Below are 16,339 nucleotides of genomic sequence, written 5' to 3'. Positions count from 1 at the left end.
AATAAATAGTCTGAGGGTGGAGATACAGCTGCTATAAGCTATAATTTGGCCACACATAAATACACAGCTTCTGCAGCAAAATGCTGCTAAGTTCTAGACAGTAGAGAAAAGAAAAAAAATTATAAAGAAGATTAAATATAGCTTGGGTCTTATTCCTTGTTGAGTGTCCCACAGCCAGTTTCAGGGGATGTTTATCATCGGCATTTTTGAGCTAACTCTGCATTCATATTTAGTTTGTTGCCAGTTCATGTTCTGCCACAACTCTGTTCCCTCACTTGGAAATCATGTCTTATTCTTATGCAGTTTATACCATGTCTTTCAGAGATTAGTCTAGCAAACTTCCAGGTATCCCATGGATGTAACTAACTGCTGTATTAGAATAACTTCTGATGTGAAAAGCTAGAGATTCACATAACATTATCCTGACACATGATTGGCTCTGCGAATTACTTACCCTAAGATGTCCCAGCATGTGCTTGTGCTAAATAATTAGCTATACCTTTCATTCAGCCATACTTAACTGAGGTGTGATAGTGTTTATCAGGGACTGATGGTAAAAATATGTAGATTAAGGTGATGTTGAGGCTTGAAAACATTTATAAACAGAGATGGTTAAAAATGGATTGTTCAATATCACTGAGTTAGGCAGGCAGCTCCTCTGAAAATTCAGGAAACATTGACATCTCCCTCCTGGAGTTCCAGCTTAGATACAAAAAATGACAGAAAGTCAAAAATAAGGTACCAAACCAAGCATAGTTTTATGAGGAGAATGCTTGTTAACCAGGATATGTCCTTGGGATTATCACTGCTAAAGACCTATGCACTGGTTTTGGCTGGGATAGAGTTAATTTTCTTCATACACGTTCATCTGACCAATTCTGTGCTTGGACCTCTCACTTCACAGGGGGAGGTGTCTGTCTTCATGGGAGATGTGGTCTGTGATCTAGGAGTAGTTGCTAGGCTTGCAAGCATTGGACTGAAGGATGAATGGGGTAAGGCACAGTGCTCTGGAAACTTCTGCTAAGGTCAGCTCTGTGACAACCATGTCTCTGTAAGTAAGTGGGCATCCCAAGGAGAGCTACAGGTGCCTGTGCTTTAATGAAGGACTAGAAATGATGTGGAGCTGAGGAGCACCTTCACACCTGTGGTTCCTGCAGTCAGTGCTGAGCTCGGTCTGTGGTAAAGCCAGGAACGATAGCAACAAAGCAGTTGCGATGAATTCTAGGGAATTTCAGTAAAAAATATCAAATAAGAAATGGAGCATTTCAAAAAGAGCTGCTGGAATAAGGGTTTACATTGTCTAACAAATAGTCTGCCTCTTCTTATGCTATGTAGATGGACTCTGAAGGCAGTGTAAATTTTCCTCCTTTATCTAACAATTTTAACACTGAGATAATACTGCAGTCATGCTCCTGAATCCAAATCCTTGTTTAATATCACAGGCAGGGTTTCTGCCAGTGTTTTCTCAAGAGAGCAGCTCTATTTCATGAAACAATTACATTTAAATTTGTTTGGTGGCCTGAAAGTCCTCAACTGCATTTCAGGCTTATAAACACAGTGGGAAGAAAATTATTCCTGAAAAATGAGAATAGAGTCAAGTTGGGGATAAATATCTTAAATTATAATCTCAGCCACAAATCCTGTTTCAGGACCAGAGAGCAGTCAAGAGATGTCATGATCCAGACTGACAAGGGATGAAATTGGCAGTGCTGGTTTACAGAATCTAGCACAGGCATGTTAAGCCCATACAGTGAAAGAGAAAAAGATGTTAGACTGAAGTGACAAAATCAGAGAGCAATATCTGATTTGCTAAAACAATCCATAAGAGGTAGACTTCCTTCTTAGGGAGAAAGTTCACCAAGATGCAGAGTCCTGTGCTCAGTTAATGCTGTAGCAAATCTGTAGCTGTGATAAAATCAATAGTATATAAGAATTAACCAAAACAATTTTTAACAGCAGTAAGTAAAAACCTTTCATTCTGATTGACATGAACTCTATAAAATTGTGGGGACTGCTTAGGGGTTTGAATGCTAGTAACATAATAACTGTTTTGAGACGAGGCTCACTTCTGCACCTATTTTCCTATTACAATAATGTCAATGTAGAAAAGCAGTTGTGCAAGATGAGAGCTATGCCTGATCACAATATGAGATAAGCCTTGTGGAAACTGGGCTAGCAGATTTTAACAAGTGTATAACAAGGTACTTTCATGTGTCCAAGATATGGCTATGAGTGGCCAGCTCAACAGGAGGATCTATTCTGAGAAAACGGGGTCAGCACCCAGTGACACAAATGAGATGGGCAAATCACGCCCAGAGAATACCACTTTGGCCTGGAAGTCTTTTTCTGACTGAGAAAGGTGCCTGAACAGCGTTGTATATATTTTCTTGCAGCTGGCTCCACTGACACTAGACTTCTCAGTTCTTCATCACCTTCATGGTTTTATGCTTCTTCTCAGCATTGCAACAAGAGCCAGCTAAATTTGGAGTTGAACTATTTTTGAACATCAGTTTTTAGAAGAGGCATTGTCAATGTCTTGCTAGTTTGTGTTTTGTCTTTTGCAATGCTTTTTGAACAGAGAGTTTAATTGCATATACTGATGAGGTGACACTGGAGAGCTCTGGTCTCCTTTACACTGTGTCCTATACCTGGCTTTGCCTTGCTATTAATGCCTTGTTCCTACCTCCTCCTTGCCCTAAATCAAAAGAGCAGTGCATTTTCTGTTGTACGTGGCCTGAAACTTGGTCTTCAGCAACAAATGGTTTTCCTTATACAGGTTCAGTGATCTAATTTGCCTGTTCAGTGGAAAGGATGACCAGATGCAACTGAAAAAAAGATTTTGCTCTTTGTTTTTGTCACATTTTAGCCCATGCAAAGGATGGAAGAATGAGGTAGGTTTGCTCTCACTGCAGCTTCATTGCTACACATCTGATGCTCTTCAGTAGTGTCTGTGGAGAGACGATACAATAGCAAGGCCAGTTGTGAAGGGCTCTTGTCAATGCAGTCCCTGCATGGATGGGAAACACAGTGAGAGAGACAAGATCTGACTGAAAATCGTTCTGGGAATTTGTGTTTTTTTTAACTGGTGAAACTTTTTTTTTTGAATGTAAATGTTCTTACTAAAAACTCAGTCAGGGAATGATTGCCAGGTCTAGGGTAGTGGTGTTACTTGTCTGGAAGGAGAAAAGAGAAACCCTTGTTTTCTCTCTTGGTTAGAGAAAACAAGAAGCCTGGGGCAGGGAGAAGTCTAGGGAGGGAAAGAAACCACCAAAGATTTCCCAGCTGGACCTAGCAGGGACAGGCTGCATGTGTTTTTCCTTCTGTGCCTGGTTTCCCGAACAGGGGGCAGACCACCCTTCTCCAGGCACTCCTTGGTGCCTTCTAACATGTTCTATGCATTACCTTTGAAGGGCAGCAGTCCACACAGATGGGGAGAGATGTCCTTCTGTGCTTTCTTGGGGATGCTTGAACAGATTGCATTCTTCAGGGTGGTTAGGTTTTGTCCCAAATTACAAAGAACAGCTTTACAAGGTTGCTCAAACAGTGGTTTATCCAGAGGAAATCATGTGTAGCTTGTGACCTGATGGCATTGTGGCTGACTCAAATGGGTTCTGAACGGTTGCAGATGGTGTTACTGAATCTGGCTTTTGTTATCCAATGCAGTTTCATGTCAGTAGGCAGAGTGTTGAAAACCTTTCTTCAGTATGCTGCACCTTCAACACCACACATGAAGACAAGAATCTTTTAGCTCCTCCCTCCCAGTTCATGACATTTATTTAAGCATGGCAAGAAACATCTTCTTTCCCCAAAACTTATTGTTAAGCATGATGTCATATAGTATGGGATATACATTCAGTCAGTTCATGTCAGCTCTCCTGGCTGTATCCCCTCCCCAGCCTGCTTACGCTGGGGCCACGCTGGGAAAATGAAAAGGCTTTGATGCTGTGCAAGCACTACTCAGCAATAGCTAAAACACTGTGTGCTATCAACACTGGTTGGGTCACCAATCTGAAGCATAACACCATACAGGCTGCTATGGAGAACATTAACTCCATACCTGCCAAGCCCAGTACTATCTCCACCTCTTATTCAATACCATTTACATCATGCTGAGGTGCCCCCACTACCCAATACATCCTCGGTATCCAATACACCCTTGTCGTGGTTTGAACTTGGCTGGCAGCCAAACACCACACAGCTCCTCCCTCACACTCTCCCAGCCCTGGGGTTGGGGAAGTGAACTGGGTGGGTAAAGGGAGACTTGTAGGTTGTGATAAAAACAGTTTAGTAATTATAATAAAATAAAACAGTAACAATAATAGAAAGTACAAAAGGATAATGCACAATATGATTGCTCACCACCTGCCAACTGATACCCAGCCTGTTCCCGGCTAGCGATCCCAAAAAACCCAAGATCTGACAGTTACAATTTTGGTAGCAATAGAGAACCCCACTCTTTCCTGGCTGCCCCTACTTTATATGCTGAGCATAACATTATAAGATGTGGAATATTCCATTGGCTAACTTGGGTCTGGTGCGCTGGCTGTGGCCCCTCCCAGCTTCTTGTGCACCTATGCATGGACAAGACATGGGGAGTTGGAGAGACCTTGATCTCCTAGCAACAAGTGTAAACATCAGTGTATTATCAGCATTCTTCTCACTGAATCCAAAACATGTTGTTGCTGCAGTGAGCTTTCTCTGCCATGTTACATGTGTAGTTTTTCATGACTGCTTTGTAAAGTCACAGTGTGAAGGGTCAGGCTACATCAGGTCCAATCCCTAGTCAGATGAGTGTTGCTGTATTTTCTGATGTCCCCATACCAGAAAGAAAAATGACCTCTCATTCATGTTTTTAAGCAGCTACCTTCAGACTGTTTAGTATGAGTCACTTGCCCTTACAACACGGGTCTATAAGAGTTGCGCCAAGGTTTTATTCCGCATTACTTTTTTTTTTGGTGCTGCTCACCAAAGTCTCTTGTTACTGTGATTACTGTTGTACACACCCTACTGTTGGAGAAAAAATGTTCAAAATTCTAAGCCACCTTTTCAATTAACAGGCAAGAGCATATCTTCCTCCCAGTGTTGGCAGGAAAGTCTAATATGGAATTGGTGTCAAACCTATACATAAGTGGACCTTCCAATCAGTTTTTTCAAATGAGAGGTTGGCCTATTGACAAGGAAATTGAAAGAGGTAACTAAAATATTACAAGCAAATACGTTTTTTTTCCTCAGCCAAAGCTTAAGCAAACATCATATTTCTAGAGAAATTTAGAGACTAATCAACAGTCACATTTATTTCTCTGTGTATATTCCATTTCTCTTTTGAATGAACCATTAAAGAAGGAATTGAACAAAGATATGACAATTTCTTCCTACTGATACCAAACAAATCTGAAGCAGATGATGTAATAAAATTGACAAAGCAACATGAAGGAGGATGAAAGAGAGCTCTGATGCTGGCAGCTTGAAGCCAGGAAATACTCCAAATTTTAAAGCTGACGTGGCTCTGATGAAATCATAGGATGCACATTCAGCAAAAACATATAGCAGTGAACACTAGCTGTCTTGACAAGCCGCCGCTAGAATGGATACTTGATTAATTTTATCTGTATTCACATTGCTACTTGACATGACCAAATTAATTTAAAAATACTGAGATAAACGCTTTCATAATTCACTATTGCAGGAAGGATACAGTGCAAATGCAACCTGGAAAATTAGTCCTACAGTAAACAGGATCTATCACTTCTCTAACAGTTTTGCTCATTGGGGTATACAGGTAGGCTTGTACATTAGAATTATCATGAGAGCACATATTTTATATAAATGCAGTTTAAATGTTTATTCAAGTTAAAAAAATGGTTTACTGGTTTATTGAGTAAGGGTTTTATTTGAAAAAATACTATCCTGTTTTGTGAACTCTAGGCTATAATTTATTCATACTTTTACTTACCATTGATTACAATTCCTAAATAAATTAATTCTCTCTTTAACAGCTAAATCTAGAGGAAAGAGGATCCAACACAAAAGCTGTCCTATCAACAAGCAGTAATTCTGCAAAGAGCAAGGTTCTAGGAGTAAATTCTGGGGTACTTCTTTTAATGCAGTTTTCCTTGTGCTACTTCCAACATTAATAGAAGCATTATTTTTCGTGTTTCTAGGTATCTATTTAGAATATCAGGGAACTTTCAGTTACATATTCCCTCTCTTGTAATTTTTGTTCCATAATTCAAGCTACTGTTATTTGGTTTGACGACTCCTGGAAGCTGTCAGTGCTGTTTCTGGTCACAACCAGCATCATAATATGGGAAATACTGCACTTTTGCCTTAAAGAAAGGAAGTCCATCTAGGGTGTTTCTGTATTCTGACAATACTTAGGTGCGGGATGGCAGTCCTTTGACACAATTGCAGCTGGGTGTGATTTAGAAAGAGCTGTGCTGAGACTTCTCCAGTCCATACTAGAAAATCTTTTCACAAAGGGCTTAGAAAGGGAGGATGTGTATCGCCATTTGTGAGAGACGAGAAACCAGGCCTGCGACAAACTAAGAAAAACAGCCTGAGAAAGAAAAAGGTGAAGCTGATCGAAGAAATGCCTCAAACACTCACAAGACAAAACTATGAGTCACAGGGTGCATTCTGTGGAGGTTGAAGCTGATAAGGCTGCCCGAATAACACAAGATGCAGCTGGAGGAGGGAGCCCTGTGGAGACAGGACGGCTCTGCTCTGGTGCACCTGGACAAATTTCAAGGGCCATCGGTCTGGTGAATGACCTTTGCTTCATTATCCACGAAATGCATATTAAAGTTAACACCCCTCAATATGCTAATGAAGGCTAACATGATCATGCTAATTACATCATCCCATGAAACACCTTACCCCTCCCCGTACATGGGATACGTAGGTATGTGGGTCGACCTAGGGGATAGACCCAAGGAAAGTGTGTATAAATCGAGGGAGGGGGAAGAAAGGGGGGGGCCTGGAGAGTGCAGTGAAGTGAAGAAGATGGATGCAAGTGAAAAAGATGGATGCCTCCTGTGCCTCCTGGAACCCTCACCGGTGGGATCAACACAGAAACACAGACTGGTGATCTGTATTTCCCCATTCCCTCTATCTCCCTCTTTTCCCTTTCCCATTAAGAAATGCAAAGCATATTGTATTGCTTGCCACAACTTGCTATATACTTAGCCAATTATCGTGTGTTCATTTGGTACATTGTGGGTAGTTAATAAATGTTTGGACTTGGAGACTTGTTGTCTGCTCCACTGGGGTTTTGCGAATCTGAGTCACTTGTCTCCCTCATCTGAGCGGGACATGACACCATGGATCTTTTTTTTTTTCCTCCTAGCCAAGGAGCACTGATATAGGTGAAAGTATGAACCAGTTGGTGAGAGGAATCAAAACGTGAAGGTGATGTTCCTGCAAGAAAACATTCTTACATCATCCTTGAGAATTTTGCCATGCAAATCGTGAGGTAGTATTCAGGTGTCTAGTATACCTGAGATGCCTTGGGACATCTGAGACATACATAAGGCTGCTGATAAGCCATGGATCCTACAGGAGATCTATCTGTACCCTTTTAGATAGAAATTTGTAGTCCAAGTGGGACAAGGGAGACTTAATTGGCACCAGATGTCCTATGTTTTCTATTTGGAAGATTTCTGTCTACATCACTTCTCAGTTGAGTACCCTGTGGTTGTAAGGACAGGGCAGAGAGGAGAGAAGGGAGGTTCACATATATGCATTCATAAAATGTGTTTTGTAGGTTGGAGAAGATGTTCCATATCTCTGCCATAGCTGCTAATATGAAAACTCATCATGTTATACATAACATTTTATGAGTGTGCCTTTCAGCATATGAGTTGTTCCTACCACATTTGCTCTGAAAACTTGCCTCTCGCCCTACATGAGTCATGATCTGGAGGAGAGGAAGTTTGAGCGCATCAAGGCATGGATACTTTGTGAGTAAGCACTTGTGTGGACATATGTTGGCCTTAGGTGTTCTTTTGCACTTCAAGAAGGATTGTTTGAAATGGAGATTGCTCATAGAGATGTTCCCTGAAAGCAAGTAAACTGTGTTACAAAAACTGATGAAGTGATTTAATCACCTTTATTCATAAAAGTACATTTAAACATATTTTTCTCTACTGTTCCCTCTAATCTTCACACTGACACAGTCAGTGGCAGCCTAGTTATGCTGAGGTTTTCTGTTTGATAGAACCAGTAGAACGAACTGTTAATTACAGAACAGTTCATGGGCAGTGAAGGTGTTTTCTTATTTGTTCATATTTGTATTGTATTCTCATGTCATGTATAAGAAAATTCAAGTGTGTTTGTTTCATTTTTCTTCAGGGAACAGAAAATGTTGTTGCAATCTTTATTTGGACATGTGCTAATTTTCCTTCCCGATCTAGGACAAGGTGGTTTGGAAATGGCCTTGATAGACTGCTGTGGGGACTGTTCCCAAATAATGAACATTATTAAGTAGCCAGATCTAGTTCAAGGATGATGGCTTTGGTAATTCTGTGTAGAAGAGCATGGGGTTTGCTTTGTGGTATAATTAGTCAGTGCATGAAGCACATCTGCTTTATTTAAATGTAAGCCATACTCTTGGTTTATGAAAAGCAAACATCTGCCATAGAATTGCTAAAGTACGTACCTTAAAATACCTGCTTCTGATATGCTGCTACGTATCTTAAGATAAATTAACAAAAATACATAATGATATGTTAATACTGAATTTATGGTTGTTTGTCATTTAATTCATAGCTCTTTCCAAGAACTGTACTTTTAACATGCATAAGTCACTTGGTCTAAAAATGTCGTCTTTATTTCTGAATCATCTTTCACATATTAACCAGAAGGCTTGTTTCTCTCCCAGCATGAGTAGATCTCATGCATTTCTCTGCTTAATTGTGCTGAGATTGATTCCTCTTGACCATTGCTTAGTGATGTTTACCCATGAAAGATTTAAGATCAGTTTATCTCATGTTGATTTCTAACAGAATAAGAGGCACTGATTGATGGAATGATCATTTAAAATTCCCTGTATATTTTGAAATTGCCATAGATTTTCTTTTTGCAGAGGTATTTACAAGAAAAATACTAAAATATGCCAATAGAGTAGATGAATGTGAAGGTCAGACCGATTTTTTTGCTGTATCAAAAAGCTTAATTCCCTAAATGGTGATACTTTTTACTAATGAGAAGCACTATTATCCTCTGTCTTTCCTAACAGTGTATTAAGTTTGCTTGAAGTTTTTACTTTCTCTCTCCTACTTACTGTGACTAGAAAATACAATTAATACATTTTATAATTAAATTGCCTAGTTACTTCATAGAAAACTCAACTGTAGTACTTCAAAATCAACAACCCACTGAAAGAACTTGGCATAGTATTTTCACCATTCTGTTTTAAAATGGCAAGCTTGAAAAACAAAGTAAAACTTGTGTGATGGCTTTTTGTCACTGAACAACCTTTAGCCAATAACTGATTGCTTACATAGTGACAGTTAGAAAGAAGGAAAAGCTTGCTCCCTCAAGACCCTAAAAGTGAGAAGTCCAGGTTTTCATGTGTTTCCTCTCAAACATTCCACTCTCCAGTTATAGATGTACTTAAAGGCATGGCTGTTAAAAACAGCAGTGACTTCTCTGAAGGTCAGAGATATATTTCATAGGAGGAGTTACTTTTAAAAATCATCTGCTGCCTGAACAGAGGTAAGATAACAGCATAGGTTTATGTTAATTTAATTTCCTTCTGTACATTCTCTTCTTGGTTTAGGGGGAGGGGGCATTTGCGGCCTGTTTTGAAGGGAAGAGGGGAAATGAGAAGAGTAAATGTCTTTAGATAAGGCTGTGAAAAATAACCATGACATTACTACAATGAAGTATTCATCTTGTCCAGCAGACAACTCTATGGAACCACCTTCCATTAGAAAATGGAGATTGTTAAATCAAGAGTATTTCACAGGGATTTCATTATAAAGTTTTGAAAATAAATGTTTCAAGTTCATTTTCAATGAAACAAAGTATACAGTTTTGTATGCTGTATGTTAACAGTAAGTGTGAAATACACACCACATTAACATAATTATATATGTATTACATGCCACTGTTGAAGTGTTTCAACTTTTAAAAAAGAAATTTGATACTTTTGGCTGAGGGCATTCTGAGTTTCATTCTGTGGAAAATTTTTATTTTAATTGCAAGATTTGTTTCAGGAGAGAAACAATGAACAGCTCTATGTGTAATTAAAGTTCTGTAGCAGATGGGGATGTTACCTAGAATGAGAAATATTCTGCAACATTCTGTTCATGTTCACATACTTGGCAGTCTTCAAGAAAGGCATAAGCTTGCACTGTTAAACTTCAGAAAGCAGTGTTTCTTCCTAATACAATGTTTTAGGGTTAAAAAAAAAAGAGAGAAACTAAGATGGAACTCAAAACCAAGTTTATTTTTCTCTCTTAATACCTCTTTAGAGTGTATAAAATAAAACATGGTTTTATTTTGTTTTATCCATTTGTCAAGGAAAAAGAAAAGTTTAAATTTGTGCCTCTGTTTGTGAAAAAGGAGCTAGCAACTAGTACATGAGAGAGTAACCTTTTCATCTAAACAGCTTTTCAGTGCTTATGTATGTTTGCAGAAAATAACATTTTTTTGCTAGCATCTGTCTGTAATGCCATCTGCTACTATGCTTCAGGCAGCTTTGATTGTGTAAACTTAGGTTTTCAAACAGTTTGCCAACGGTAGTGGTTTTGAAAATGTACCCCATTCATCCCCTACTAAGACATTTGACGGCATTCAGCAGACCCAATGCAGAATGGATCAGCCTCAACTACAGTGAAAACATTTCTGGTTTCCTCACTTCTACTTGTGCCTTCAGATGTACGACAGACACCAGGACAAGCCTTAGGGACAGATAACAGTATTCTGCCTGTCACTACAAATTTGTATTAAATACACATCTATAGTAATTTGTAATTCCATTATTGGATTTAACACCTGCATTCACAGGTTCTTAACATCCTTTCCTTATTACATTATTTTGTCACAGCTACTGAAAGACAAGTTAGTCCCATAATAATGAGCGCCACTATTACTGACAGCCACACACCCTTATGTGTTCTGTTGACCTGGAACAAAAGATAAAGCCTTACCATTTTTGGGACTGCTTGGGCAACCATCTCTTAGGCTGTACTTGTATAGTTATATATCTATTCTTCTGTTGAAGAGCCTTAAACTTTGTCGTATGACCTATTCCCTGCCTGTCCCCTTTGCTCTTGCAATGTGTATGGAGACAGCCTATCTGTACCCACGCAATACCTGACACATTGTTCTGCAGAATAGGTGCTTGTGGGGTGTATCCCCAGTTCCTTAGTGATACACATAGCTGAACCTTTCTGGGAATTTTTCTGTGGGGTGCTGTGGGACAAATTCTTCAAATCCTTATTTTTTTTCCTTCTTAAACCGCTCCCACCTTAGAACACCCATCTTAGAAGCTGCTTTAGCCCTTGCCATTGCTTTTGCCAACATGAGCTTTCTGCACTGTATTTTGATATGCTTGTAGCAATGTGAAATAGCCAAGAAGAGAAGGTCCTCAGAGATGGAACCACAGAAGTCAGGTAAAGGGTCAGCCATGTCAATATGATGTTACTGAAAGACTTTCAGGACTTTACGGAGGCAAAATTTGAGGAGATGGGTAGTATTTTTTTTTTTTTCCAGTTGAATCTGCAGAAACTCACAGCCCTTCTTGAGCTCTGAAGGAGGAACAGCATCATACGTCAAGCTAAAAGCAAACTGGAAACAATAGAGTTTAAGTTAATTATGTTAATCCGTATAAAATTTAGAGAAAGAGATGATTGACACCTTTGGAGCAGAGAGAGATATTAGCAAGGGAAAGAAAACTTAGTATTTTTTTGTCACTGTGATGCAACAAAAATAAAAGCAAGTAGTTATCACTGGTGGAAGTGAGAGGTTACCAGAGGTGATGGTAGGGGTAAGTAGTAGTGTGCCAAAATAATCTTTTTATGTCTATGATTTTGAGTATCCATTGGAATGCTGAACTGAGTTTCCAGTTTCATCCTTTGGGTTTCAGTTGTCCATCATTCTTGAGATTCAGGACTGAACTGTCCTTGAGGTGGGCGGTTGTTTTGAGAAGTACCTCCTCCCATTAATAACCATTTGGTTCTGCCCTTCACTGACCACATGAGTTCATCCTTGTCAGTGCAACACCCCTGTCATTAGGACTGAGAAAGACATGTTAGAAGTATCCCACTTGGCTTTCTTGGGATGTCTTCTGCTGTGATCAATACTGATCTCCATTTGAGTCCCAGCGTTTCTGGCTGAAGAGGATCACAGACCCTGGGAGAGACAGACACTATTTTGTCCTGTCTATAAACTTGTCTCACAGGAATGCGAAACCTCTGAGGAACCTGTGCAAGGAGCTTGCCTCATCCTTCTGGGGCCAGAATACATGAATTAATTAGTTTGAGACTGTACCTACACATCATAACAGCTCTGAGTCACAAGAGACTAGGGAAATTGGGGACACCACCTAAACATGTGGTCAATGGCCATGAGCTGCCATTTCAGTGAGTGCTGTCATCTGGGTGGGCACTGGAGATGACCCATACTTGCACTCTGCAGCTCACAGTTCTACAGTGGACATCATAATGGGTCACAGCTGAAAAGTTTACATATCTGGAAGCCAAAGAGATCCAGCAGGCTCAGGTTTCACCAGTCCTTGCAAATGAGCACAGAGTTTTTAACCTGAATGGGAAGAGTCTGAATGTGAGCTTTTTGTAATGTAGATTAATTCCTAATGCAAAAACTAGTAAGATATCTTTCTATCCTGTACCTTCACAGTCAGCATGGAAGGCACGAGTGTCTTTTCTTTACTCACAGCATGCATCAAGTCTGTGACTGTGGTAGGTATTATGCAAATACATGAATAATATTTGCACTACAAGAGCTTCTCAAGTATGGTGTAAATTACAAGACAGCTTGTTATGGCAAATGCGAGACTTTCTTCTGCTTCATCATATGATAAAAAAAATATTAATACATTCCCATTTCAGAGAAACACTGGTTTATACATTTTTAATTGCTACTGTGAAAAACGGGGGGGAAAATGCAAAAGTGAACAAAGCTGTAGGAGTTGGTGGAATCAATACATAGATCAGAGAGCAGAAAAGCTCATTAAATTCTGATGAGTGAAAATTATTTTAAAAGTACATGTTTTGAATCTTGTTAAAGTACCAAGTTTCACTTTTTGAGAGAGAAGCAAAATAAATATATATATATTAATGTAAAATGGATCATCTATTGGAAGTCTGTAATATGTTCTATGGAAAAAGTAAGTTATCAGAAATTTGCCATTTGAAAGTGATTGTGAGATGAAGGGTAAAAAATAAACAACACTAGAATTCTTATTAGCGTCAGGAGTTAAAGAAGCTGAGTCTGGTGTTTCCTTGGACCAGTTGCTCTTGGGACCTATAGAGCTGGATGTCTTGGAATATGGCTCTACATACAGAGGAAAAGGCACAAGAAGTTCTCATCAAATGAAGTTGGATATGTTCTTCAGAGGTGACTGTACAGCCTGAGACAGTTGAGTGAAAGGAATGGTAATCTCACATAGCTGAAGAATTAAATTCCTTTTGAACGTGGTGACAGTGCTATTACTCTAAATAGTGATAGGTGGAATTAATGTGCTGCTTTTCAGGCTGGAGGATCCTAGTTCTGCCCTGTACTGAGAAGGTAAAATGAAGTAGTATGGAATAACTAGGTGTTAATGCTCTAAATTTAGTAAGCCCATCCAATAGCCTCTTAAACTACTACAGCTGATAGAGTCTTTACAGTAGTCTGCAGAAGCCCTGTAGAAATATTCAGTCCCTCTAAGATTCTATGGTGAAATGAGCTGACCCCATATATGCAGAATGTTAGTAACATGCCTATCTTTCATTGAATATGAAAAACATGGACAAAAAACTACCCATGTTCATATACATGCATGAAGAGCATGCTGGAGAATACAGCTTATAGCAGAGAAGACAAGGTAGCAGTAATTAATTTCCTGGAACAAAACGGCTGGGTACTTAGTAGAAAACACAAATGTACACTTGGACTTACAATAATAATAGCTGGTAACAGAAGGCATGAGAGACCTTGGCTGGGAAGGAGGACGCTGCTTCAGCTCAGTGTGGCTCGAAGTGTGCAGAAAACTCCCTGGAGTTGTGGAACAATACTTGGCTTTGTTAGAGAAGCAGAAGCTTAGAAGGACTTACAGAACTAAGCAAGGACCTCATAGCCTTAGTACCTCCATGGAAACCTGTCTCCTGGGAACTCCAGTTTCTCTGAGAGTTGTGCTTAGCATCTGCACACTTAATTCACTCAATTAATAGTCCTCTCCTGATTGTTTTTTGTTTGGTTGGTTTTTTTGGTGGTTTTGTTTGTTTGTTTGGTTTGTTTTTGTGGGTTTGTTGGGGTTTTTTTTGAGAAAAGTTTAGCTTCTAGGGTTAAAAGAGCCCAGGGACACAAAGAAGCAATTCAGTGATTCTCTGCGATTCCAGACAATGCTGGCATGTTTCCTTGGAGTCCTTCACATTGGATTGAGGTGGTGGGGGGTGGGTGGGTGTGTCTACATTTTTTTTTTTCCCCATTGTGATTGAGGATTCTGAACGGCAATTTTCTGAATGAAGATGAAAGATAACTAGTGATACAACCAGCCCTGAGATACAGACTGGAACCATACAGTAAAGAGTCAGATTTTGAATTAGCTTAAGGAAATAAGGAATGCTCCTGTCTGAAAGTGGCTAAGCAACATTTACCTATGTAAGAAAACAAGTAGTCTCATCTGACTATGAAGCTAATGGATTATTCTTTTCTGGAAATAATGGCATAAGGACAAGAAGGAGGAAAAACCTGGGACTATGGATATCTGAGATCCAAGCCACCATTCACCCAGCATCACTGGAATAATCCATCCTCTGCTTGATCTTGCTGTCACAAAGCATAGTGAATTATGTTGGAGATGGAAGCAGCAGACAGTGCCATGCACAGAGCTGGCAGTTGGTCGTCTGGTGGATCCAGATCATCTGGTCTGGTCCTATGATGGATGTGAGCTAGACTTTAATTCTCATTCCCAAAAACATTTGTTATCTCATTTACAAATCTGGGCTTCTTTAAATGGAAAAAGGAAAACATTTGTTTTTCAAAGTTACTAGTTTCTTCTGCACTCAGACTGCCCTTATTCCTATGCTTTTTACTAGCCTGTTACTGTTTCAAAGAATAACATCTCTTCCTCATAATGACAACTTGGAAGATAGCCAAGGAGTGAGAAGGCTTTCAAATTAATACAGGCTGGTGGGGATGTTGTGTCAATAAAGACATTAGGGGCAGCAGATGTTCTGTGATCCCTTTTGTACTTAATGATTGTTGACACTTGCAGAAAACTGTCCTTGTCATTGGTGATCAGGTCACCCCTTCCAGTACTGAGTTCCTATGTGTGTCACTGGGATACAGTTCATTACACTAGAGTAAATAACTTGTACAGACAAATATCTTAATGCCTGTTATCAGGGTTTTTCTATGCCATTCATTTCCTTTCTGTAGAAGAATTTGTATTTCCAATTTATATAAAAAATGTAGTCTTGCTGGATTTGACTGGAGTTGGTAACTTCCTAAGCTAGCATCACATTTACTGATGTTAATTAACCATGGTTTCCTTCATCATTGGTGATAATTCAGAATAAAAATATAATTGCTTTTCAGAGTGAAACATTCTTTGTTTCTTTGCCCTATGTCGCAGGTTATAGGATTTAATAGTATTCAATTGTCATCAAATTGAATTCTCCCACTTACCTTTATTTAAAATAGGCTCTTTCTCCAACATGGAATAACTTAAATGATTTCTCTTGATATCAAACCCAGAGTAGTTAGATGTGAGAATAAAGAAGGGACCTTCTGGCTAACTGCAAGTAGCCTATGTCCTGCTGTTCAGCATTTTCCAGGAACATTAAGGATGTGTCAAGTGAGTGCATGCTAGCTCACTGCCTAATTTTAGTCTAGACAAAAGTGGCAAGTGACACAAACCAATGCATTAAATTAAAATAGCTGGATACCCCTGTGGTCAGCATTGTCTTTATTATATTTAAAAAATGCCTGCAATATAAAGGAGTCTAAAACACTTTCTGGATTTAAAGGTCATCTCCTGATGGCCTTTATTTGTGACATGACATGTTGGAGATATGTATGTGCTTGGCACAATTCAACAAGAAGCAGAGAGATAAAATTATCTTCTAACTGTGGATCTGTGAGGCTGCTGCTTTTGTCTTTAGCACAAATG

At 39.4% G+C, this 16,339-nt stretch overlaps 1 long non-coding RNA gene across 1 annotated transcript; it reads right to left on the bottom strand.

Moving 5' to 3' along the window:
- Positions 1–11,091: 11,091 nt before the first annotated feature.
- Positions 11,092–15,880, bottom strand: LOC141920197 (uncharacterized). Its single transcript, XR_012622251.1, has 3 exons — positions 15,856–15,880; positions 14,125–14,220; positions 11,092–11,793 (listed from the first exon to the last, which is right to left on the bottom strand). It is a non-coding gene; the product is annotated as an uncharacterized LOC141920197 (long non-coding RNA).
- Positions 15,881–16,339: the final 459 nt, after the last annotated feature.

The sequence above is a fragment of the Strix aluco genome, chromosome 2 (assembly GCF_031877795.1).
Source record: "Strix aluco isolate bStrAlu1 chromosome 2, bStrAlu1.hap1, whole genome shotgun sequence".
Classification (NCBI taxonomy): domain Eukaryota; kingdom Metazoa; phylum Chordata; class Aves; order Strigiformes; family Strigidae; genus Strix; species Strix aluco.
This window is presented reverse-complemented; position numbering and strand designations above follow the sequence as displayed.